General features: G+C 36.0%; 1 protein-coding gene and 1 pseudogene across 9 annotated transcripts in view; one reads left to right on the plus strand and one right to left on the minus strand.

Annotated features, from left to right (window-relative positions):
- Positions 1-27,255, plus strand: part of ROBO2 (roundabout guidance receptor 2) — a gene marked incomplete at its 3' end in the record, with an annotated part of 1,552,622 nt that overhangs the window by 792,466 nt on the left and 732,901 nt on the right. The gene's annotated exons all lie outside the window — the stretch shown is intronic.
- Positions 6,864-7,270, minus strand: LOC308243187 (small ribosomal subunit protein eS17-like; annotated as a pseudogene). The gene has a single exon. The product of its transcript is annotated as a small ribosomal subunit protein eS17-like (transcript).

Here is a 27,255-nt window from a genome sequence, read left to right on the forward strand (position 1 = left end):
TGCTATTAACATTACCAAATAATAGCCATTGAAACTTAAGGTTATTTTTCCCTATGGGAGATGATGACTAAGAGTTCCTTCAAACCATTGTATACTATCATCTTTTACAACATTCTAAATCATATAAGTAATTAATCTAAATGCAATATCATCCCATGGTATGTATTGTTTTCTAGTTTTCACTTTCTGTGTGCAATTTGAAGTTATCAATACCAATTTCAATGAAATATAGCTCATATTTTAATAACCACTGTCAGCCAAAATCTCTGTGTTTGTTGAGTTTTGAGAATTTCAAAGAGAAAATAAATTGGCAATGCAAGAAAAAGAATTTTCTTTAACCTTAGAAAATATAAAGCCCTAATGTTAGATTAACATACAATGCTTTTAGTATATTAATATGCAGAGCATAAATATCCTGACACTTATTGATTTGCAATAAGAATCCAAGTGAATAGATCATTAGTGGGAGTAGAAAGGCTTTAACTATCAGAGAAAATAGAGTATGGCAGAGTTCAAAAAGCTCTGAATTTGTGTTTTTCATTCCAGTAAGGCTATTGACCCCAGCTTGGAGACATATATCCTCAAAAGCAGGGTTATTTGAAAAGCTTTTAATCAGATATTCATTCTGCTCTACATAGGGAAAACTATATAAATTTAAAGGGTTTGCCCCTTATAAATTTCAATGGCTAAATAGAACTTCCAATCCTTCAAAACTGAGGCTTGTTTTTAGTATGAGTGTGAAATTTATGCCATGCAGAACATGGACCTTCTTGTTTTAAGAAAAAATATTTACTATCCTACAGTGTAAGCAAAAAAAAAAAAAAAAAACACTTTTAGAAATAGATTTAACTCTCCCACAAAATTATTCATTCTATGCTAAAAGTCAGTCCGATAAGGACTTGTAAAACAGAGAAGGCATGGGACCAGTGGAAATAATGGCTTTTCACTACTAAGATAATGGTCTCCATGTACTCTTGCATGCCATGTCAACCATTCTAAAAAAGTGGCCTATATCCCCAAGTTAGTAAATGTGTGTTCAATTTAACATTAGTAAAAAAATGTAAACAAATTTAAAACTCTGCTCTCCTAAATTTTTCATTAACAAATAATACACTCTAAATTTAACTTTAATATTTTAGATTTAACTTTAGTAAAAATCATTTGTAAACAGTGATTTGTAAACAACGAAAGCTTTGCTTCCCTGAATGATAGCCACATGTCACCATTGCTGAGACACATCAATGAAGAAGACAGTAGAACTCTGGTAAAAATAGCAACTTGCATTAAAATCATACATTCTGAGACACTTGGTGAGAGAAAGCAATACGCTTGTACCAATTTTTTTTATGAGAAACACATTCATGAGAAAATAATTTTTTGAGAGAGAATTATATGAAATTTTGGCATTTTATATATCACATTTTTCCTTAAAAATATGGAAAATATTTTTTTATACACAGCCTGATGTGTCTGTCACTGAACCCACTGTCCCCTGCCAGGAGTAATATCTGAGCCACAAAATATGATATAGGCTATGTATGGGTTTAGTTTTCAGTTTTTAAAGAGAAAAAAATACTGTCATTACCATTCAAACAAACAAAAATTAAAAGATTATTTTGGCTACAAAAGCAAAGTTTTGAGAAAAATCAAAGCATTTCTTGATTTCAAAACATCTGACTTCCAGTCAACATTCTGTTAATCAATTTTTGTTCTACCTATCTTCTAAGAAGAGATACCAATATAATTTCACTGAGAAATATTATTTTTTCAAAATAAGCTCAGATAAAATGAATGATGACAACTTGGTACTCTTAGCAACTGTCTTGAAAAATAAAGAAATAAAGAATTTGTGAAATAAAAAGATAGCTCAGAGGAAACAATACCCCAAGTCATTCAAAATAAACCTTTATTATTCTAGCTAACTGCTCCAAAATGTCTTCACTCACATCATCTTTATTTTTAACCTTACTTTGAAATAGTGCTTAAAATTATTTCAACTAAAGTACAGTTTGGTTAATGATCTTTTTTAAAAAGACAAATGCAAATATCTCTCTTGAACCTTGTTAAAAAGCCTTCAGTTATTCCTACCTCAGTGTGAATTGCTTTAATTAGCATCTTTCCTTCCTAATTGCTCTATTTAAACATGAAGAGGAAAGAAGTTAAGTTATATCTCATACTTTGATACACAGGGCTCCTGGGACTTCTTGGGACCCTAAGGAAGGAGAAATTTTTAAAAATTAAAAAGCAGATAAGCAAGCCCAAAGACAATCATATATTTATATATGTATCTTACCTAATAATAGACAAATATGTAAATTGACCATACCTCCGCTACGCTACCAGCAAATCAGGAGTGATATGCAAATTAACCCAACCAAGATGGCAGGTAAATTTGTATACCCAGGCAGGGCAGGCAGCACCAGGGCCCGACCGAGGGGTCCTGTTTCATCAGGGTCCCGGGGAGGTGGGGCAGGTAGCGTCAGGCTCCGCCCACAAAGTCTTGTTCCATCCGGGGCCAGGGAGGCTGCTGTAGGGCATGAGGGAAGGCCCACATTTCCTACTGTTTGTAGCAACACAATTGTCTATTTATTGTGCCTGAATTCTTCTGCCCCCTTACAAGGACTCTAAATTCCCTTGGGGGTTGATTTTCAATGATAGCTGTTCATGGGAATTACTTGAGCAGTGTGTGTGTGTAAAATATTCCAAACAACAAGTCTACCCCTTCAGAAATTAGTGTTCCAATTCTTTCAATTTCCATAGATTCTGATTTTGCTGATTTGGAGAGTATCCAGCCATCAGTAAATTTTAAGTGTCCCTGGATGATTCTAACCTGTGGGTTAGAAGCCACTGCTTATGTTTATGCAAACACAGGAGCCAAATGTCCAGGTAAAATACAGAAATCTCAATTGTACAGCTCAGTAAATGTCTACACCCAGGTAGCCACCATCCAGAATGTTCTGTTGAATCTTTCTCCATTAGCAATAAAGGCAAAACCAGCTACTTATCTTGGAGAGAGAAAAAAGAGAAAACAAAGGAGAATGTGTGGGAATATGTAATAATACCTCAAAACAGTAGCTCCCAATAATTTTATTTATCAGATTATAGGGTCTTACTCATCTGTGTTGTACTTACCTGCAGTCAGACATCCCAGAGGGGTCCCAGATTGGAGAGGGTGCAGGATGGGCTGAGGGACCCCCCGGCCCACCCCCCACCCCCCCCCCACCGTGCACAAATTTTGTGCACCGGGCTACTATTATATATATATAAAACATTGGAAAACCCTATTATAAAAAAAGTGAAAGTCTTGTTCTTGCTGTATTGTGTGCCCTGCAACTCTGTGAACTTGGAATTTAGACTTGTTCCATTAGTAATATAATTTAGCTATGTAATGATCAAATAGGAATTTGTGTTCCACACCAGCAATCTAATTATTTCTAATGTTGTTTCTATGGTAAAGCACATATCTATTTCCCAGATACAGACTTTAAACTTTTTGAAGTCATTGTGTAAGTGAGAAACTGTTTTTATTGGTCATCCTTTCTTTTCTAATTATAAATGGTTGACACTAAAATAATAGCAATGAGCCAACAGTAAAAGGATAATAAGAGTATAGTAATAACAAAATTTTTGTCCTATAACTTCCCCTGAAATTTTATTCTAAAACATCCTTAATGACTGATTCAAGATCACTGGTAAGTTATTTATTCTATCTTTTAGCAAATATTATGTGCCAGATAGTGTGCATGGCTCTATAGATACCATGCTAAGAAACATATAACTTGATATATTCCCTTAGAAAGATTACACTTTTGTGAAATCATATCCTCAGTTTTCCTGAGGAAACCTATAATTATATTTTGTCCTCACCCTCCCATAAACCACAGAAATGTATAAAAAATTTCCACATTTTATCAACTAAATAAAACATTACAGTGAACAGTATAATGAAAACATACTTAAGCCAGAAAAAAAATTATTAATCAATGAGTCTCATTTTTTAAATTGAAAAATATTAATAGCAAATCTATCTCAAATATTAATATTGGTAAAGTTTTTAGTAATTGAGAATTAGGAATAATTTAAGCATAAAGCTGAAGCTTACATTTACACCAAATATATTAAATGAGCAAAATAAGAAAAAATATATAAATTATTACATCAATTTTTGAAAGAGGATCCAATGATGCATTTGGCCACATTATGGATTGTTGCATGCCCTTGAAATTAATCTCTTTGAAAACAATTTGTAATCAGCCATTCTTAATTCAGATTGATCTTCCTTTGATGTCCAGCAGATTTTTAAAGTATTTTTGTGTTGAAAGATAATAGATTATCTAAGATAGTTTAACAAAATAAGCTAGTCCTTATTTTATTTTAATTTCTCTAATTCATATTTTATTTCACTAATATTGCATAGTTATTATCTTTTGGTGGCTTCTTGGCCTGATGTTTGTGGATGATTGAAAAAACTGACAGTTTCTATCATCACTATAATCAGATATACAATCTAATATGCGACTGTCAGTATGTCTGCCCGGTACTAATGATCTCCTTATTGTCTTTTTTAAATTAAGACTTTATTGTTTTTAAGTAATTTTAGATTCACAGAAAAATTGAGGTGAAAGTAGAGAGATTTCTCATATATCCCCTGCCCCACACATGCATATCCTCATTATGCTTATTGTCTTTTTGTGAATAAATCAATAAGATGAGTAAAAACAAGTATGCAGATATAATTTATGTGTACAAGTTGTTTATGTGCATTATTCCATTCTGCTTATTTGGACATAAACCATTTCAGCCTTTTTAAATTCCATACTTACATGCTAGCCCATTTTTCATAGAAAATTTCATTTTGGTAGTATAAAATAGGAAAAATATTACTGTTTTTAAGTATGCATAAGAAACACAAACACACATTTTTCATATATATCTCTCACTTTAAAATGTGGATAATTTTAACACATGTGAATGAGTTTGATAAAGCATCTGTAACATTTAATTTGATTTGATAATAGAATTGATTTGATAATAGAATTTGAATTGATAATCTTACACCTTTATACAATTTAATTTCTCCTAAATTTGTATTTTTGATTCTGCTATAATTAGCTAGTTATTAATAACGAGAGGCCCAGTGCAGGAAATTCATGCATGGGTAGGGTCCCTAGCGGCTGCCGGCCAAGGCCTCTTTTCCCTGGCTGCCAGCCAGGGCCTTCCTTTATTCTGCGCTGCCCCCTGGTGGTCAGCACACGTCATAGCAAGCAATTGAACTCCCGGGCAGTCGAACTCCTTTGGGAACACTTTGCATATTAGATTTTTTAAAAATATATTTTATTGATTTTTTTACAGAGAAGAAGGGAGAGGGAGAGAGAGTTAGAAACATCGATGAGAGAGAAACATCGATCAGCTGCCTCCTGCACACCCTCTACTGGGGATGTGCCCACAACCAAGGTACATGCCCTTGACTGGAATTGAACCTGGGACCTTTCAGTCCGCAGGTCGACACTATCCACTGAGCCAAACCGGCCAGGGCCATATTAGGCTTTTATATATATAGATAGAAAAGGAGCAAAGGGAAGGCCAGACATATAGGCATGTCCTTTGGGCAGCTTCACCAGTATAATTTCACACTTCCCCATATCCTACAGATTATTGGGGGAAGGGACTGGACAAAAGGGAGTTGGGCACATGAGCAGTGAAGCTGGAGTGGCATAGGGGAAATGCCTGTTAGTCAAACCCAGGAACAGAGATCATTGGCCAGAGTAGGCAGGGTCAAAGCAAGCCTGCAAAAATTTGGGAATAGATAATCCCCCAATCCAAGGAGCTAGTTTTCTGGGTGCTCTTGGTTCTTGTGGTTCTCTTGTGCTCACCCATGTTCCCTACATAGCCATGTGACCCTGCAAACCCTACACATAATGGACTGATGGATTACAGCTGGGAACATAAATTTAGCTAGCCTGATGCTGTATTAAACTGTGCACTCATGGAATGGAAGGTCTGGACACTGGCTTTGATTCTAGCCCTACTGAAGCCACAGCTACACTTCTTCCTTAGTGGAACAAAAGAAAATGAGACCTTGGAAACTCAGGGATTTAATTCCATGCAAATATAAATCACTGTTCTTTCATGTGAGCCTCAGAAAATTATTTTTCTTGTGATATCTCAAAAAGCCCACCCCCAAGAGCAACAAGTGGACCCGATAACATTTTTGATTAAAAAATAGTGCTTATTGAATAATGTAATATGTGAGTTTAGTTGGGGGAAAGACTTGTGCTCTTTAATATTTTTATCAAAGACTTGTCCTTTAATTGAGAGCATGCTCACTCCAGATATCATCAAATCAAAAGGGTTTCCTAGAGAATTTAAACTGCTCTTAAAGATCAGAGAACTGTTTCATGAAAACAATGTAATTATAATGGGACAAGTGAAAGGTATTCTGATAGTGTGAATAAAAACAGATTCAAGAATGACATGAGAGCCTGGCTGGAGTGTCTCAATGGTTGAGCATCAACCTTGGAACCAGGTAATGATTCTACTCCCCTTCAGGGCACATGCCCAGATTGTGGGCTTGATCTCCAGTAGGGGGAGTATAGGAGACAGCCGATTAATGATTCTCTCTCATCATTGATGTTTTTATCTCTCTCTCCCTCTCCCTTTCTCTATGAAATAAATAAAAATATATTTTTTAAAAAGAAAAACGAATGACTTGAAAGAGATTATATGAGTTGAGCCTTTGATGCATCAGTTCTGTATTACTACCATTGGTAGGTGTATCAATTAGGTTTTTGCCTCATAGCTATTTTTGTTTATTTGTTGATTTGTCTATAGTTTATTGATAATATTACAGCACAACAAAAGATTCAAATGGCTCCACAAGGTGTTTTGAAATTCATCCCAAATGTAGGCTGAATGACATGCAGATTGGATAGACTTCCAAAGTCCAAGAGCTTCAGCATTTCCTTAGTGTCAGGATCAACTTCAATGATCTCCGGATCCAGGGCTGAGACCTCAGGGAATAGTTATCTCTCCTCTCCCTCTTCTCTTCCTGCAGCTTGATGGAGTTGCCTCTCATGGGGCCTCTCTGAATCCGCTTCATCAGATGTGTGACATAGCCCGTGATCTTGTTTCTGAGCTTCTTGCTGGGGATAATGGCAATCTCCTCGCACACACGCTTGTTGGTATGGAAGTCATTGCCCAGGCGCCTGTAGTACTTCTTGATGATGAACTGGGCCTCCTTCTTCGTGGTCTTGGTGCACATGCGGCCCATGTCATAACTATTGAAAATAAAACTTAGTGGCTCAAAACAATAGCCATTTTATTTTGTATGCAGCAATATGAGATTAGCTCAATTGGGTGTTATTCGGAACTAGGTAGGGCTTTTACATCCATTGTAGGCAGCTGCATTGTCAGCTGGGAAATTGCTTAAGATGACCTCCAGCTGGAGGGCTTATGTCTGCCCCAATGTGGTCTCTCATCATCCAGGGTGTTAGTCAGGGATTATTCATATTTTAGTTCAGGGTTCCAAGAGGAAGCACAAAAATGTAAGGCCTCTTGAGTCCAGGGCTCAGAATGGCTTCAATATTACTTCCATTGCATTCTATTGGTCAAAGCAAGTCACACAAGACCAGCTCAAACGCAAGGCCAGAGCACCTCCATTTCTTTATAGGATATTCCACAAAATAAATGTGGTCAATTTTACAATCTAGCAGAGAAAATTAAATCTATACTAGCCTAGATATCATAAAGTGTTGAGAGTTGCTTATTTTAAATGGAGGACAAAAAATAAATTGAGGGTACTTTTCAAGAAATCTGTACTGCAAATATAAAGACAAATTTTCCATTATTGCATACTAGTAAGAATGCTTAGCATACACAAAATATTGTTTAGAATCTGGATAGAAACTTTCACGTATATGTTATGTGCGCCTGAGCAAAATAATGTATATGTGATCTCCACAATAATCAGTAGGACAAATATTATCTCTCAAAATTTATACAATGGAAATTGAAGCTCATAATACACTGTGCATAGTGATTATTTTAAATATATTTTAGGGGAAAAGTTATACAGATAATTGAATACAATTGAATACAAAAACCTTTCACATCTTGTTATTCTCAAGTGAGTGTATAACTAGCGTACACTAGTTTTCATGCATAGGTGAGTTGGTGTTTAATGAAGCCAACCTGCTGGCAGTTCTCTGGGAGGGTTGAGTTGAGTTCTCTACTCACACACACTGTAAGAATTGCCAAGTACATTGACAGTGTAAGCCTCATTGTATGAAGCATTTTTATTTGCCCAAGAAAACAGGTTTTAAAATATCTTCATAAACTTATGTATTTATTGAAGCAGTTGCAGCAAGTTTTCAACTTACAAATATTTAATTAGCTCAAATTAATGTTTACATTAAAGATCAATGAAACAATATTAAAATTCATACTGACCTTTCTCCAAATTAGCCCAAATCTACAAGGTTTTCTGAATTTCATAGTTAAGCTTACTGCTCAGAGTGATGATGTTGCTTATATAGTAAATTTTCAATTGCCTATTGATGAAAAGAAGAAAAGTTTTTAATGCAAAATGGGCAACAATCTCAAACACCTGTTCTTTGTTATGATATGTACTGTTTCCTCACTCAGATTCAGGATTAACACTGTTGCCTACAGCCTAGGTGGCTCTCAATATGACCATGTGTGAGTATCAGAGTACACTCAGGGTTATCAAAAGAAAGGCAATCACCCCCTTTAGATAATTGGGAGTACCTAGTGCCCTTTGACTAAATGCAAAAAATGTCTAATGTACCCACTGTTATTTACATATATTTTGTAACTATGTCCTTACAATTCAACAGAACCAAATGCTTCTGTTGAGTAACTCCTTGTTAAAATAACATTACATAATCTAAAACTGTCATTCTTGTTTTATCCCCTGGAGACATCATCTTCTAGTTAATGGTTTTCCTTCTAGTAATTATTACAGGAATTCTAAACAGAAAAGACCCGCATTTACCAAGAAATGTGTACCAGGACTGATAACATACATGAGAAGACCCTAGAATTTGTGTATAAGATGTCTTTTAAGAGTTGTGTGCTTTCTGCCAGTGTTAAGGCTCCTAGTGCAGGATTTAATTCACAGCCATGACCTTCGGTATTTAAGTATGTGCTTTCCCAATTCAGAATCAAACCATATGTCTTCCTGTTCTTTGTTTCATATTTTGTGTTCTTTATGAATCAATAAATTTGAAGATACAGATAAATTTCAGTGATTTTTGTATTTTTCATTGTAGTAAACACAATGTAACTAATACACAATAGGTGTTCAACATATACTTCCTGATAATTTCTAACTATCTATTCCCTGTAACTCCCAACATTTCCAAACTTATCTCGTTACTCCTTTATATTATACTTCTACCTGGGACAAGATGACCTAATTAATATCCACTGAGAGAGAAAAAAGGAGTCAATATTTGATTTTGGCTAACAATACTGCCCCAGACCTTTAAGAAACTTCCCATTAGAAATAGACCACTAAGGAAGAATTACAGGAACTATAGTCAGATGTGAATGAAATCTCTGAACATCAGTGACTCACTTCATTGATACTAGGCATGACGTGATACAAACGCGTTCCCGAAGGTCTTTGGGTCCTATAAGAATTATTAAAACAGCACATATCAAACACCAAAAACCTATCATATACACATCCTACCTCTAGAGTTCACTCAAGGTCTCAATCTGAACACCTATTTCTCTACTTATTCAAGATTCTGATTCTCCTGTTAGGTTTCACTTAAGTTAAGCCTTTGCTGCTCATTTCAGGCCAGAGTGATCATTTCCTCTCCTGAACACTTTCTATATTTATTTTTGCAAACACTCTTTAGTAATATATTTATGGAAGGTTGCTATTTTTCCCTCTGCCTATATCTTCAAATATCTCAAAACTTCCTGAGGTGTTTGGGAAGTGGGAGGAGGAATGGGATGAAATTAATGGATTTTAAGAGCAGTTAAAATAGTCAGTATAATACTATCGTGGAGAATTTGTGTCATTATACATTTTTAAAACGCATAGAATGTACAACACTAAGAGTAAACCCTATTATAAACTATGATCTTTGGGTGACTGGTAGAAAAGAAAAATCATCAAGGACAGGAATCATATCTTCTATCTTTGAAGTACACAGTTCCTGAAACAAATTTTTTTAAATTGCAGATAACTGATAAACATTTTTTAATGATAATACTAATCTATTGGAGGAGGTATCTTGAATGAAAGGAAGTAAAATGGGGGAAGGGAACTGCATATACAAAGTGATGTTAAAATAAAGTAATAAAATATCATTTACATCTAAAATGCTTTTTAGTTTAAAAGTATATTTGAAGATACCATCTGATTTTTTTATATACATTTATAAAATATGAATAATGAATTGTTTTTCATACAGAGACACTCTCCAAAACCTGACATGCCATGCTAGGGAGATTAATCTATCCAATTTAAAACCATATATTGAAAAGAAAGGACAAGGTTTGACAAGTATACTCAACAGACATGTTTTGGTGCCTGCTAAATTTCTGGAAATGAGCACATTCTCTGTTTTAGACAGAGAATGCTGGCTTCACCTAAGAACAAAGAAGCAACAGTGCAGCCCCATTTCTTTTTCCTCCCAAAATTATGTTCCTTAAATGAAATCTGATCCTACTTTGAGCAAAATTAGAGAGCTATAACTTTAGAACAGACTCATTTTCAAGCAGAAATCCAAATTGGAAAGTCAACTAATGCCAGTAGTAACAGAGTTTTGGCTACAAAACAACCAGTTTACATACTTATTAACAGTTCATAAAATGTATGGTACTGTTCTGGTTCTTGTCACCAGTGAACATATGCTCTCAATTTGCAACAGACTGAAGCACCATTCCATAAATTTTAAAATAGTTGTGAGCATCACAATAGAAATATCTCAAACATTAGAAATATAATTCTTATTCTAAGAGCAGTAGATCCTTTCAGACATGATCAGTGATTGATAACACTGCAGGTACATGCAGAGGGAGTTTTGAGAGGAGATTTTGAATGGGGATATTTGAGGTCTTCTAAATGATGAAAATTGTAACTTTTCAATTTCATAAGTACATGATAAACCCTAGCCTGTTTCAGATTTCCAATTCTTCCAGACCAGAGTTCTGAATTGGCTACTGGTGCCAAGATTATTTGTGCATGGGCAAAGTTGTCCTCAGAATGTCAAACAATTATATCACTTATGAACATCTTTCTAATCCTGAATGAGCTAACAGTTTTATTACTATGAAGTTACTCCTGTTTTTTTGCTCCAAAATCACTTGTAGTTAATACACGTGTGTGACTATCATCCTACTTGTAACATGAGCTACTGAATGTTAGAGATCCTGACTTTTTTGTGTGCTCTCTCTCCACCTGCTATCTCCACAATACCCCAAAACTAATCAGTATTTGTAAATGATCAAAAGCATATCAAATCTATTATATCATTGGAGAGACTATTGGAAATATATTTGTGGATATGTATATATGAATCTTCTATTACTAATTATCATGCATGAATTTATCTTTTAAAATGAGCTTTACCTTTTATCCACACTAACATTGTGATTTTTACATTTCTTAGTGTTCAAAGTAATGCTTTATTTTATTTATCCTTAGATTATCACTTTCAAGCTCTTGAAATGACTTTCATATCCCATATTATGGGATTGATGACAAATTAATTATAACTTTATTAATGCAATTAGTTTTACGTAATTTATACATCAAATAAAATGTGTGTTTTTTCTCTGAACATTTTATCCTAATGCTTATATATTTCCAAAATCTAAATCTTAAGGACCTTGACTTTATTTAAAGGCATGAATTATATCGATAATGTATTATTTTACATCAAAATGTCATATTCTGGCATTGTCCATTTTATAATTATGGATAATTATTTTTTTATTTTTTTCATTTTTTATTGATTAAGGTATTACATGTGTCCATATCCCCCCATTACCACCCCCACTCCCATACATGCCCTCACTCCCCAGTGTCTTGCGTCCATTGGGTATGCTTATACGCATGCATACAAGTCCTTCAGTTGATCTCTTACCTCCCTCCCACCTCCCCAGCCTTCCTGCTGTAATTTGACAGTCTGTTTGATGCTTCTCTGCCTCTATATCTATCTTTTTGTTCATCAGGTTATAATGTTCTTTATTTTCCATAAATGAGTGAGATCATGTGGTATTTCTCTTTCACTGACTGGCTTATTTCGCTTAGCATAATGCTCCCAAACTGGAGAGCATTATGGATAATTATTTAAGATTCTAAAATTGATGCTTTATTAAGGTAGCTCAAAAATTTTCAAATGTCCAAATAATACTGGAATAATAAGAGAGTCATGATTCTACTTATAACATAGTGTTGAAAGGGGGCATTTTTAGTTACTAAGAACACCTAACACACAAATATAAGGACTCTTTCAGCTTTGAAGTTTCCAGTCTTATTTAAACACTAACAAAGGATTTCAATTTGGATTTCAGCCCTTAATGTTATTTTTTGTCTTAGTCTCTGAATCCAACCCATAGATACTTATTAATTTAGTTGTGGTTTATGTTACCTTTTAATGTTTTTCTTTTTGATCTGGCACACCCATGAAAGCCAGAGAAATATTACAATATGTTTACTTAGTAGATGTTCAGAATACATATTAAATAAGGATGGAAATACCTCCTCAAACATTCATGTATAATGACAAGATCAAAGCGCTCTGCAGGTTGACCATAAATCCAGAAATACATTACAATTAAGTGGAGGAACAGAAACATCCCCTAAGAATATTTATTGTATAACCACAAGGGAAAATAAAAGAAAGAAGTAAGCTATCTTTTGAGTATATTGACTGTATCATTCTCTACTTTTCATAGAGTTTGTGTTTTTCTCTATGGATCTGTGAATATGATAGATGCTTAATAAGTGTTGTTTGTTGTGCAGCACTTGCATAATTTCTTAACAAGCAATAACCTCTATGACATAATAATCAGCACATCACTTCGATAGACTCGGAAGGACATGAATCCCATGATAACTATTGTCTCTATAGCTGGAGAAATGTGGGGAGCAAGAGACACCCACATACAGGAGTAACCCAGGGGGACAATGTAACAATACATTTCTTTCAGGGGAACACTTTAATGATGTTACCTAACACATAGTGCTGTGAGGATAAGTGCAACAGTACTGGTTAATTATTAAAGTACATTGTACATAATAAATGCTTACAAAAAGAAAAAATTATTATCACCATCAGTTTTTGTTCCTTTTCAAGCCACTTCTCTACCCAGTTTCACTCACTGCAAAACAGGCTTCGTACAGATGGAGATCCTTTCATCAGATCATGTGGTTTCTTCCTGAGAAAGGTGTAAAATGCATCTTTTCTCTCTCAGCATGGAATTGATCTAGCTGGCTGGTTCAGTAGCTTCTCTTTATGAACTTGGCAGCCTCAGACTATACAGCCAAACTTAAAAAAATGTGTTTTTACATAGAAATTCATGTTTACTTATTTAATTGAGTTTAGTGGATAAAACAGTTTTTTAAAAAAGCTTTGAAAATTGCAATTTAAATTCTTTTTTTTTTTTTTTAATAAATGTTTATTGATTTCAGAGCGGAAGGGAGAGGGAGAGAAAGATAGAAACATCAGTGATGAGAGAGGATAATTGATCGACTGCCTCCTGCACACCCCCTACTGGGGATGGAGCCCACAACACAGGCATGTGCCCTTGACCAGAATCGAACCTGGGACCATTTAGTCTGCAGGCCGATGCTCTATCCACTGAGCCAAACCTGTCAGGGCACTATTTAAATTCTTATCTGAGTCAAAGATAATTTTTATTCTGTTTATAATAAACTCCTATATAATTAACTCTGAGCACTTTTTAAAATGAGCACCAATAACATAATTATTTTGTTTTCATATTAAACTTTTTAGAAACTTCAGGATTTAATGGCTATTGACATTAATACAATTTTCATAGTTTTTATTTTACTTTTTAAAATATATTTTTATTGATTTCATAGAGGGAGAGAGAGAGAACATCAATGATGAGAGAGAATCATCGATTGGCTGCCTTCTGTGCGCCCCCTAATGGGGATCAGAGCCCATTACCTGGGCATGTGCCCTGACATGGAATTCAACCATGACTTCCTGGTTCATAGGAGCCACTGAGCCACAGTGGCCAGGACAATCTCCATAGCTTTTTAGATTGGCTTCTCAAATACAGAAACAAAGCTCTGCAAATGGTGTGAATAAAGATACAGAGAAAATCTATAGGCAATGATGGTTTCAACATCTAGATCTTTGTTTCTGCTGGCAACTAGGTGAGTAATAGTTCAGGATTGAAAGCAGAGAAGAGACTGTAATTGAGCTACACTTACTCCCACATTTTACTCCCTCTGAAAATAGGAACCATGTTAAGTCAATCACTTGCCTGAAGCTATACAATATCCGTGATATTTCTAACTTATTCAGGGAAGCAATCTAAACCAAATGTCTACATTCATTTGAAAGCTGCTAATCATCAAAGTTGTCATTAATGCTTTGGAGACCAGACTGATTATTGAGAGAACAGTGTCAGAAGAAAGCCCCATTTATAGACTTTGCCTTTAGTAAAACGTTTTTGACACTGATATTTGTTTCTTCAGATATTTTGCAGATGATTATCTATAGTAATATCATGGTGATGGTATAACCTTTTATTTTTATGAAGTTAGACTCTATATACCTTAACAGCTTTACCAGCATTCTCCCCATGCAATCCAAATCTTGTACATTTCAGAGTCAACAGTCCCCTAAAACACCGTGGCTTTTGCATAGGCTTTTCACATTGTTGACTGCAACTTCCTTCTCACTGCCCAGATCTTGCAAACCTCTCTCCACTAAACACCACCAACACTGGAAAGTGTTTCCTAACTCCCATGGCTAGTTGTTCTTCTTTGCTGCCTTGGCACTGCCTTTTAAATATCTGATAACATAGTTTGCTTCCAACTTCTCTGGGAGCTTCTTAAGGCCAGAGCTCACATCTCCTTTACATTTTTGGTTACAGCAGGAAGCATAGTTTCTGGATCAGATTTAATGCACCCCACTATCATGTTAACTGACAGGAGTTTATTATTTATTTGCCATATAATTTCTTATATTTGTTTTTCAACATATTTTAGAAGTAAAATTGACTTATGCTATAAAGGCAGGTATGATTCAGCACTGATGAACTAATTTCATTTGTGGTTCAAGTGGACTTAATATTTAATAATGTTGATGAGCTAGGTGGAAAGGAAAGGTGCTTTGTTGAAGGAATTAGTGCACGTATATATCCACTGTGAGGATTAATAAAAATGTATTTAATAGAGTAAAGGAAACAAGCATGATATAAATGAGAGCAGAAGGCTGAAAGGAGACTAGACTAGCAACTAAAGAATTGGAAGACGGATGATGATTCTGTCATGATAATGGTTTATTTATGGTTTTTGTACATGACTCAGAGGAAAATTGACCAAGAATGTGAATTGGTTTTTTGTAACTGTCCTACTCTAATTTTAAAAAAGATTATTCCATAAAAATGATGGATTCATTTCTCTTCTAAGTGGATCCTTGTTTATAGCAGAACTTGAATACTGCAAATATATTGTTTCTTTGTCTTTCAAAAAATTGATTGGTTTTCTGAATTTTTATTTTTAATTAGTTGTTTATTAGACTACATGCTTTTATGGAGAATTAATTTAGTTATAATCTACTATATCTTATGTAAGAAAATCTGGATAGTTTTACTTGGGCTGTAAATATACTTGCTTGCAAACTTTTCTCAGATTCCTTTGACTGTCAGTTAATCTTTACCTCATAAAGGTTGAGGATAGTCACTTCTGTAGTAAGACAGACATCGACAGGTGGTGAATGGTTATTACCAAAGATCAACCAAGAATATTTCTAGGCAAGATGTTATAGTAATTAATAAAAAAGACAAAATATCTGTTCACGATCTTTAAGGATATAAACCATAAGAATGCCTATTCTGGAAAGTAAGGACAACAGAAGATTTTAAATAACACAAACTGAAGAAAGCTGCACATGGCTTCAGAAAAGCAATAGCTGCAGCTCAGACACCATATCCTGTCATGATTTTATTGATCAGTATAGACAGTTGGGTCCACATCAGCCTAGAAGGAAAAACATCATCACAACTCCCGGATAGCTACCCCTGCAAACAAAGGTGAACTAGGAAGACTACATAATCAGTCACAATGGGCCTCTCCCTAAACTACAGGAGGCAGCTCCTCTTAGATCAAAAGGAGTGAGTTGGAGGGGAGACTGAAGGGAGAATTAAGATATGAATATAAATGAGTTTGTCCAGATATTTTCTCTTTTTGATGAAAACCACTTGCCATGAGGTGGTGTATGGTTCAGAGAAAAACACACTTAAGAAGAGTCCAGACATCCCAAGGCTAGAACATGGTTAGTGGTGATCAGCACCTGTCCTGACTATTAGGTTGGTTAAGGATTCGTGATACTTTTAGGTTTCAAACTTTATTCAACCAAGACTCTGTACAAAATTAATACAAATATAGAAATCAAAGATAAATACATGTGATATATATTTATTGGCGAATGTTGGTGATGAAAATTTAATAATAGAACGTGTGCATTGGTGGTGGGAGTGGTCCAGAAAGCTGTATAGTTTAAAAATTTCCCTGAAAAGTTCCGATATGCATCCAAATTTGAAGAAAATTAAAGGAAAGATAAAAGAAGTAGGAGGAATGCTATGGCAAAGTAAGACTTTTAAAGTTATTTTAGAAAAATACCTGTGAAAGTGAAAAAGGAAATCAGGAAGTAGCCATGCAGTGTGATGAGGGGAACAAGAGAATAAATGATTTAGGTTCAAATAATCTGAGATTTACATTGACTGACAGTAATTAAGTACAAGTCTCTTGATTTCTGTTAGTTTCCTTTTTGTAAAATGTATGTAACAAGAGCTATTTGACAAAATTCATAAAAGTGTTCCAAGGAAGAATGTCTAAGATTGTAAATGATAAAGCACTCTTAAAATATTTATAATCATTGCTTTACAGTGAGAGAAAAAATGAAATTTAGACAAATGACTTTGGAGATCTAAATCCTAGGCATAAGAGAATAAAATCTGTAAAGGAAGAATAAAGAAGTTTCAACTAAGATCATAAAACTGAAAAAAAGATGGCGGCTGGCAGGACGGAGGTGAGGGAGAGGATATGAGTGAGTGAGGGGATGAAAGGAGAGTGTGTAGATGTGTGTGGTGTGTGTGTGAGTGAGTGAGTGAGTGACAGTTAAATCCAGCAGGATCAGCAGGGGCTGGCAGACCAGGCTCTCTTGGACAGGGAGAGACTACCACCGCTGCAGGCACTCCCCAAACTGCGGGACTCAGCACAGAGCCCATGCCATCTTGAAGGGGAGAGTGGCCTCTTCTAGGAATTCATCAGCACCGCCACCCAGACAGGCTTGGACACTGTCTGTGACCCTGCAGCCACTCCAGCCAAAATCCTGCTGCCCCACCCACAGACCTATGGACGCTGGGACCTTAACCTCCAAAGGTGCACACTTGGGCAGCAGTAAGTGTGACATCCCCTCCCCAGTGGCAGACCTCCGGACACCACATTCGCTCATATCCAGTGCACAGACTTCCAGGGCACACCACTCCATAGGCAGCTTTGGGGAGCTGTTATGAACCCCTGCTGGGTGTGACTCTGTACAGACAAGGGCATGCTGCCCCACAGTAGAAATTCTGAATACCCTCTTCCTGAATAACTGCCCACAGACAACCCAGCTGCGCAACTTCAGTGCCAGGGACCCTCAGAGTGCATCAGAGCTCTGTGCCAGCAAAGGCACTGCCACAGTCATGCATTTCCAAGGAGCAGGCCCCTTGAGCCCATCTATCCTTAGGGCACTCTGAGGAGCCGCTATGAGCCCAGGCTGGGTGCGATCTTGGACAAATAGGGACACACTCCCCTGGCAGTAGAAATTCTGAATTCACTCATCCTGGACACCTGCCCACAGATGCCTCAATTACGCGGTTTCAGTGCCAGGGCCCTTCAGAGTGCTTCAGTGCGCTTCTGCACTGGCAAACGCACCTTGGGTGCCCCTGTGAGCTGCCACTGGGAGCACACACCTAGCCAACTACAGGTATAGCAGCAAAAAAACACGAGTCTTCCCACCCCACAGCTGCAGAACTCTGAACACTATAGTCACACACTTTTCCAGTGTGAGGCCGCCCAAGCCCACCCCTCCAGAGGCAGCCCTTGGGCACTAATGTGAGCCCCTGCTGGGCACGCACTTATACAAACAGGAGCGCACTGCTGGGCAGTAGAAACGCTGAATTCCCTCTTCTGGGATACCTGCCCACAGATACCATAATCCCATGACTTCAGCGCCAGGGCCCTTAAGAGTGTGTCAGTACACCCTGCTGGCAAATGCACTATGGGTGCCCCTGTGAGCCGCTACTGGGGGTGCATGTATTAAACCACGGAGGCAGCAGCAAAAACTGAGTCTGCCCACCCCACAACTACAGAACTCTGGACACCACAGTCATTCCTTTCCAGAGTGCAGGGCCCCTGAGCCCCACCACTCCAACAGATGGTTCCTGGGTGTCACTGTGAATCTCCGCTGGGCATGCATGATTTCAACCAATGATGCAAGACAGAAAAAATTGGGACACCCCTCTTCATGGCTACTGACTTCTAGACACCGCAGTTGTGCCTTTCCAGTTCGCAGGCCTACATCAAGAGAACCCAAATAGCTCAAGTAGGGAGCTATGCTAGATTACCAAGAACAGGAGATCTAAGAGATCACACCAGTACCACCATTCCCAAAAGAACCTGAGTAGCAAAGCAAATGGATCTATAATTAAAACATTACTGCAAAACATGGGAAGACAAAAAAACAATCCCAAAAGGAAAAAAAAAGAGGAATCACCAGAAAGGAAGTTAAATGAAATTAAGGCTAGTAACATATCAGAGAAAAAATTCAGAGTAATGGTTATAAGGATGTTTAAAGGGCTGGATGACAAATACACACAACTCAATGAGAATTATAGGAGCTGAATGAGAATGTCGCCAACATGAAAAGAAACGAAGAGGAGATGAAGAACAACATAGCTGCAATAAAGAACACAATGGAAGGCCTAAACAGTAGACTAGAAGAGGCTGAGGACCGCATCAGCGGATTAGAAGACAAGGTGGGAAAAAACATACAAACACAGCAGCAACTGGAAAGAAAATTTAAAAAGCAAGAGGAGAGCCTAAGGGAGCTTTGGGACAACACAAAATGAAAGAACATTCAAATAATAGGGATACCAGAAGGAGAGGAAGAGAAACAAGGAATAGAAAACCTGATGAAGAAATAATGACTGAAAACTTCCTTGATATTGGCAAGAAAAAAACTATGCAAGTTCAAGAAGCACATAGAGTCCCAAACAAGATGAACCCCAAAAGACTAACACCAAGACACATCATAATTAAATTGGCAAACATCAACAACAAAGTAAAAATCTTAAAGGCTGTCAGAGAGAGACAGAAAGTTACCTACAAGGGATCTGCTATTAGAATATCAACTGATTTCTCAACAGAAACACAACAGGCCAGAAGGGAATGGAATGAAATATACAAAGTGATGCAAAGCAAGAGACTGAATCCAAGAATACTATACCCAGCAAGGCTATCATTCAAAATTGAAGGTGGAATCAGGAGCTTCACAGACAAAAAAGGGCTAAGAGAGTTTATTACTACCAAGCCAGCAATGCAAGAAATGCTAAAGGGACTGCTATAAAAAGAAGAAACAGAAAGGCAAGAAGAAACACAAACAATAAGAACAAAAATAACAACAAACAAGTACTTATCAATAATAACATTAAACGTAAATGGATTAAATGCTCCAATCAAAAGACATAGGGTAGCTGAATGGATAAGAAAACATGAACCATATATTTGCTGATTGCAAGAGACCCACCTCAGAACAAAAGATTCACACAGACTGAGAGTGAAGGGATGGGAAAATATTTTTCAGGCAAATAGAAATGAGAAAAAAGCTGGGGTTGCAATACTTATATCTGACAAAATAGACATCAAAGTAAAGGCCATAACAAGAGATAATGAAGGCCACTATATAATACTAAAGGGAGCAATCCAACAAGAAGATATAACTTTAGTAAACATATATGCAACCAATACAGAAGCACCGAAATACATAAAACAATTTCTGGAAGATATCAAGGGAGAGATCAATAACAATACAGTAAATAGGGGACTTTAATACTCCACTGACACCACTGGATAAATCCTCTAAACAAAAAATCAGCAAAGGATCAGCAATCCTAAATGACTTACTAGATCAGATGGACTTAATTGACATCTTCAGAATATTTCACCCCAAAGTTACAGAATATACATTCTTCTCCAGTGCACATGGGACATTTTCAAAGATAGACCACATATTAGGACACAGGCAAAGTCTCTTCAAATTCATGAGGATAGAAATCATAACAAGCATCTTCTCAGACCATTATGGCATAAAACTAGAAATCAACTACAATAAAAACAATGAAAAAAAAATCAAACACTTGTAGGCTAAATAACATGCTATTAAACAATGATTGGGTTACCAAAGAGATCAAAGAAGAAATAAAAAGCATCCTGGAAACAAATGACAATGAAGACACAACAATCTAAAATCTATGGGACACAATGAAAGCAGTCTTGAGAGGAAAGGTCATAGCTCTACAGGCCTACCTCAGAAAACAAGATAAACTGGTAATAAATTATCTAACCTTGCAACTTAAAGAATTAGAAAGAGAGCAACAAGAAAAGCCCAAAGTATCCAGAAGGAAGAAAATAATAAAGATCAGAGTGGAGATAAACGACCTAGAGAAAAAAAAAATTATATGAAAAATCAATGAAACTAAGAGCTGGTTCTTTGAAAGGATAAACAAGATTGATGAACCTCTAGCCAGGCTCACCAAGAAGCAAAGAGAGAGGACCAAAATAAACAAAATCAGAAATGAAAGAGGTGAAATAACAACAGACCCCACAGAAATACAAAGGATTGTTAAAAAATACTATGGAAAACTCTATTCCAACAAAATAGACAACCTGGAGGAAGTGGACATATTCCTAGAAAAATATAACCTTTCAAAACTCAATCAGGAAGAATCTAAAAACCTAAATAGGCTGATAAGTATGGAAGAAATTGAAGCAGTCATCAAAAAGCTTCCAGCAAACAAAAGCCCGGGGCCAGATGGCTTCACAGGGGAGTTTTACCAAACATTCAAGGAAGAAATAAAACCTATCCTCCTCAGACTATTCCAAAAAATGTAAGAGGGAGGAAAACTTCCAAGTTCATTCTATGAAGCCAGCATCACCCTAATACCAAAACCAGATAAAGACAACACAATGAAAGAGACTTATAGACCAATATCCCTCATGAACATAGACGCCAAAATCCTCAACAAAATTCTAGCAAATCAGATCCAGCAGTACATCAGAAAGATCATACACCACGACCAGGTAGGATTTATCCCAGGAATGCAAGAATGGTACAATATCCGCAAATCAATAAATGTGATACATCACATAAACAAATTGAGAGATAAAAATCACATAGTCATATCAATTGATGCAGAAAAAGCATTTGACAAAATCCAACATCCTTTCTTGATAAAAACTCTCAGCAAGGTGGAAATAGAAGAATCATACCTCAACATAATAAAAGTCATATACGACAAACCCACAGCCAACATCATACTCAATGGGCAAAAACTAAAACCATTTCCTCTAAGAACAGAAACAAGACAGGGATGCCCACTCTCACCACTCCTGTTCAACATAGTACTGGAGCTACTAGCCATTGCAATTAGACAAGAAGAAGAAATAAAAGGCATCCAAATTGGAAAAGAAGAAGTAAAACTGTCCTTATTCTCAGATGACATGATACTGTATATAGAAAACCCTAAAAACTCTATCAAAAAATTACTAGACTTAATAAATGAATTTGGCAATGTAGCAGGATACAATACTAACGCCAAGAAATCTATGGCATTTCTATACAACAATAGTGAACTCACAGAAAGAGAGACCAAAAAAGCAATCCCATTTACCATTGCACCAAATAAAATAAGATACCTAGGAATAAACTTAAGTAAGGAGGTAAAAGACCTGTACGTGGAAAACTACAGGACATTGAAAAAAGAGATAGAGGAAAACATAAACAGATGGAAGAACATACCGTGTTCATGGATTGGTAGAATCAACATCATTAAAATGTTCATACTACCCAAAGCAATCTATACATTCAATGCAATCCCCATTAAAATACCAACAGCATATTGCACAGACCTAGAAAGAACTCTCCAAAAATTCATCTGGAATAAAACAAACAAACAAACAAACAAAAAACCCGGATAGCTGTGGTGATCCTGAGAAAGAAGAACAAAGTAGGTGGGATCTCAATACCAGATATCAAGCTGTATTACAAAGCCACTGTTCTCAAAACTGCCTGGTACTAGCACAAGAGCAGACATATAGATCAATGGAATAGAACAGAGAACCCGGAAATCGACCCAAACCACTATGCTCAATTAATATTTGACAAAGGAGGCACGAACATACAATGGAATCAAGACAGTCTCTTCAATAAATGCTGCTGGGAAATTTGGTCAGATAGATGCAAAAAAAATGAAACTAGATCACCAACTTACACCATACACAAAAATAAACTCAAAATGGATAAAGGACTTAAATGTAAGATGGGAAACCAAAAAATATTAGAGGAATCCAAAGGCAACAAAATCTCAGACATATGCTGAAGCAATTTCTTCACCGATACCACCCCTAGGGCAATAGAAACTAAAGGGAAAATAAACAAATGGGACTACATCAAAATAAAAAGCTTCTGCACAGCAAAAAAAAAAAGTCAACAAAACAACAAGAAAACCCACTGCATGGGAGAACATATTTGCCAACGATATCTCCGATAAGTGTTTAATCTCCAACATTTACAGGGAACTCATACAACTTAACAAAAGGAAGACAAACAACCCAATAAAAAATGGGCAAAGGATCTTAATAGATACTTTTCGAAAGAAGACATAAGGAAGGCCAAGAGACATATGAAAACATGCTCAAAGTCACTAATCATCTGAGAGATGCAAATCAAAAAAACAATGAGATACCATCTCACACCTGTCAGAATGGCTATCATCAACAAATCAACAAATGACAAATGCTGGCAAGGATGTGGAGAAAAAGGAACCCTTGTGCACTGTTGGTGGGAATGCAGACTGGTGCAGCCACTGTGGAGAACAGTATGGAGTTTCCTCAAAAAACTAAAAATGGAACTCCCATTTGACCCAGTGATCCCACTTCTAGGAATATATCCCGAGAAACCAGAAACACCAATCAGAAAGGATATATGCACCCCTATGTTCATAGCAGAACAATTTACAATAGCTAAGATCTGGAAACAGCCTAAGTGCCCATCAGTAGATGAGTGGATTAAAAAACTGTGGTACATCTACACAATGGAATACTATGCTGCTGTAAAAAGGAAGGAACTCATACCATTTGAAACAGCATGGATGGAGCTGGAGAGCATTATGCTAAGTGAAATAAGTCAGTAAGAGAAAGATAAATATCACATGATCTCACTCATTTGTGGATTATAATGAACAACATAAACCGATGAACAAAAATAGATCTAGAGACAGAGGAGCATCAATCAGATGCTCAAACTTCAGAGGGAAGGCAGGGGAGGGCGGGACTAAGGGGGAGAGATCAACCAAAGGACTTGTATGCATGCATATAAGCATAACCAATGGATACAGACACCAGGGGTTGAGGGCATGAGTGGGGAGATGGGGGGACCAAGGGGGGATAAGGACACATTTGTAATACCTTAATCAATAAAGAAATAAAAAGATCATAAAACTGATATAATGGCAAAAGCATAATTGACAAAAAATATGGAAATAAAATTATAAAGATAAGTTAAGTATTAATAAATATATCATGGCCGAAACCGGTTTGGCTCAGTGGATAGAGCGTCGGCCTGCGGACTCAAGGGTCCCAGGTTCGATTCCGGTCAAGGGCATGTACATTGGTTGCGGGCACTTTTCTGGTGGGAGGTGTGCAGGAGGCAGCTGATCGATGTTTCTCTCTCATCGATGTTTCTGGCTCTCTATCCCTCTCCCTTCCTCTCTGTAAAATATCAATAAAATATATTTAAAAAAATAAATAAATAAATAAATAAATAAATATATCATGAAGTACAGTTAGTAATTGCTTTATGATATTTGTTATTTAAAAAAACTTCCAAAAACAGTATAACTTACTTAGGAGCAATGAGGACAATATATGAAAGTTAAATATAAGGTCAAAGGGAATCTGTACTTTAATCTATTAAAACTTTAAAGCAGCCCTAGCCAGTTTTGCTCAGTGGATAGAGTGTTGGCCTTCAAAGGGTACTGGGTTCAATTCCAGTCAAGGGCACGTACCTTGGTTGCAGGCTCAATTCCCAGCCCTGGTTGGGCTCATGTAGGAAGCAACCAATCTATGTGTCTCTCTCACCTCTGTGATGCTCTCTTTCTCTCTGTCTCTGTCTTCCCGCTCCTCTTTCTCTTCCAAAAACACACACACACACACAAACAAAAACAAACCAACAAAACACACACACACACACACCAAAAAAACTTTAAAGCAATAGTCATAAGTAAAATAGATACAAATTAATTCAAGATCCCAATATTTTCTTAATCAACCTGGAAGGCTTGCATGAGAGAATAGAATATACAGCCAATAGCTAGAAGAGTCATATTGATGAAAGTGGGTATTGTTTCCTTCCAACTAAGACCTGAAAAGCTGGGGTGAGGAAAAGTGCTCCAAATTAAATCTACTCTTAAAGATGTGGTTTTGTAGCTGTTAACATTTTGTATAACCATGTAATGGCACATGAAGTTATTCAATTTAGATGATAGTACTTATGAATTAATAAAAAACTCAATACATATTTCTGCATTATTTACTTTCATTATATATATTTCTTTTATCTTTTTTACCAGTTCTTCATTGTATAAAATATCAAAATTGTGAACATCCATCTTCATACCATCCACCATTCCAACCATATTTCTCAGAGATGGAGCCTCTGTCTCTATCATGTTCTCTGCATTTACTTAACACACACATATTTGTATGATTTATTTTATTAAATAAAATTAAGAGTTTGCCAAAGCTATTCTATAACTTGCTTTGAAAAAGTTTTTGAAATGTTTTCATGCCATTCTATATAAATCTACTACTTTTTTAAGTAGTTGCATAGTGTTCCATATCATGGATATATCTTAAGTTACCCATCTCTGTAACTCTGGATTATTAAGTTTGATCCAATTTTCTATATTGGAACAAATCCTGCAGCACATTTGTATGTACATCTTTACACATATCTGTGGGATACATTTTGGTAGCATATATTCCTAGAGGGAAATCATTGAGTCTAAGTACATAAACTATATTTACAATGTTAGTCAGTACTAAAACTACTCTCCAAAAGGACTTTACTAATTTACATTAGAATGTTAATGTTTACTAGCTAAGAATTATGTAAAACATCATTATTTTTAATAGATTTTTATTGATTTCAGGGAGGAAGGGAGAGGGAAAGAGAGATAGAAACATCAATGGTTAGAGAGAATCATTGATTGGATACCTCCTGCACACCTCCCACTGGGGATCTAGCCTGCAATCTGGGCATGTGACCTAACCCGGAATCAAATCATGACCTTCTGGTTCATAGGTCAATGCTCAACCACTGAGCCATGACATCATTATTGCAAATGGATTTCAACATTGGATGATTTATTCAATCTGATATATATTATTATCATAATGCATGGTTTATGCTAAGGTTATCTATTTTTACATTTTTGTATATCATACAAAAATTTATTTCCCATCAAGAAATTTCAGAAACTATTGGAAAGCTTAAGGCCAAGTTCCTGGTACTTCAACACACTATTAAAATTATAGCATAATTTTGTTATAAGAGCCTCCAGAAAAAACAATAGTAGGAAAGTTTAGTTTTTAAATTTATAATCTAAAACAAACAAACCCAATCCAAATTTGATTAAATATGGTCTTTTCACAATCATTGTTACAAAAAATTCAACTGATATTGGCTATTGTAAATAACACTGTAATAGTGTCAACAATAAAATTAAGAAAAAAATTACTTATGGACACAGACAATAGAGTGGTGAAGGGCTGGGATGGGGTGGGAACTGGGTTGAGAGGATCAATGGGAGAAAAAGGAGGACATCTAACACATATTTATGTTAATTATAATATAAATAAAGATTTAAAAATAAATAAATAAAAAGAAAAAATCAATTGAGACCACTAATATGGGAAAGAGAGAGTAGTATCTTTTCATTTGAGAACAAGTGTTTGTTTATAGGAAGTGATTCTCTACGTGAAATAAACATCTGTGTATGATTATTCTCATTGTTGTATGTATGGGTGTGTGTGACAGATGTATATTCCTAAGGTATTATAGATAAAGATGGTAAAATCTACTGTTTATGACCAATTAGATAGGTTAGGTGAGGGAAAAATATATGTGAATGCTAACTTCAATTTTTTTCCTTTGTGATTGAAAGAACAGTGATACTATTGGTTGAGACACATTTTATAAAGGAGAAATAATACATTTTATTGAGACTTTAGACACTTTGCATCTGAGAAGACGATGTATCATATATGTAGATAACACAGAGGGTGTATACAAACAGTCGCAGCAGTTATTACCAAATATCAGTCAAGACCATTTCTAGAAACTTAAGTTATAGTAATTCATAAAACAGAAGAAATCTCTTTCCATGATCTCTAGGCATATAACCCACTGGAAAGCCAATTCTGAAAAGTAATCACAACAGAACAGCCTACAAAACATAAACCATAGAAAGTTACTCATGGTTTCAGAAAAACACTTGTTACTTTTAATTTTCAGGTCTGTCACATCTAGGCTCTGGATACAGAACTAGAAAACATCAGTCCAGATATGAATATTAGGGACTTATTTTAGACTTGCCTGAAATCAGCTGAAGGAAAATAGAATAGAAACTAAGCAGACATTTTAAAGGAGCTGATTGGGGAAGCTCCACAAAGGTTGAGGGTTTGGG

Source organism: Plecotus auritus, assembly GCF_963455305.1.
Source record: "Plecotus auritus genome assembly, chromosome: 2".
In the NCBI taxonomy this organism is placed as follows: Eukaryota; Metazoa; Chordata; class Mammalia; order Chiroptera; family Vespertilionidae; genus Plecotus; species Plecotus auritus.